Genomic DNA, 1236 nt, shown 5'->3' with positions numbered 1-1236 from the left:
TTCTTGTTCATCAAATGTAATTTCTATTATTGATAGTTTCTTAGTTAAATCAAGGTCAGTGGCTTGATTTCACATTGAAAGGAAGAAAGGTTGGGAATGTTCTATTATTGATAGTTTTAAGAAAGATAGTTTCGTTTTGTTGAAGTCCCGTCGAGGGGGTGATCTTTGTTCTCGATTGTTTGGAGGGAGCCCTGTTTCTGAGTCCTCTTTTCTTCTTCCTGTTAAGTCCTCGCATGGTTCCTCTTTCATTTGGAACTACTTTGTGGTATTTTGACACTTGGTTTGGTGGATGGCTTTGATTTCTACGAGCCATGGTTGCTAATGGTCAGGGTGTTGGGGTGTTTGCTTTTCTTCTCTGTTTTGTCATTGGCAAGGTGAATGGGTGGATTGTAGTCCAGATTTCTTGTGACAGGAATTTTTTTTTTTTTCCAAAATGTTCTGCTGTTTTCCCCTTTTCCTCTTTCTCGTGCTGCCACCTTCTTGTAGCGGGGTATTTCATGTGTTTTCTAGTTGAGAAAGAGCTGGAGATGATTTCTGGTTGGACCGCTGTTGCTCTCGATTTCCTGCCGAAGGTTTCTTCCGGCTGATTGATATCATTCTTTGCTCCATGGGGTTAGCCTTGTTGTGCGGTTTTTGAGTGCAGCTCTGGCGAGTTTGGTTCTTCGATAGAAGGGTTCTTGGATTGCTTATGGTGGGATTTTTTTTTGAGAGGCCGAGCTTTTGTTTTCTGTCTTATAGTGATGGATCATGTTTTTATCTTTTGATGTAGTCTTGACCCTTGAGCTTTTGATGCTAAAGTAATATTTTGTAAGTAGTTGGGTCTTTTGGATACATAAATAAATTCTCTCATGCTCACTGTATCATTCATGTCATTTTGAGTCTTCTGCCTTTTAAGCTAGACTATCTTTGAATAATAAAAACTATCTTTCAAGAAAAAAATCAATAAAAGAGCTTCAAAGTTTCGACAAAGTATTCTGGTTTCCATCTTTGAATGTTCATTTATTGATACAATATATTGAACTTGAACACGAATTAGTTAATCTATTTTCCATATTTGACAATGCTTAAGACAATTATTCTTTTAATGGTTTATTTTCATGGTATGTTACATAAAAGATTATATTCTCTTTCAGATACAAACAGGGGCCAGAAATTGGACTGTCCAATTGATATTGACCACATGTTTCTACCGAAGTCTTGGACACCATTTGAAGTAATGGAGCCAAACATTTTTAA

This window comes from Theobroma umbraticum, unplaced genomic scaffold, assembly GCF_002168275.2.
Source record: "Theobroma umbraticum cultivar Fairchild unplaced genomic scaffold, ASM216827v3 scaffold_106.0, whole genome shotgun sequence".
Lineage (NCBI taxonomy): Eukaryota > Viridiplantae > Streptophyta > Magnoliopsida > Malvales > Malvaceae > Theobroma > Theobroma umbraticum.
The sequence above is the reverse complement of the archived record's forward strand: the minus strand, read 5'-3'. Positions refer to the sequence as shown.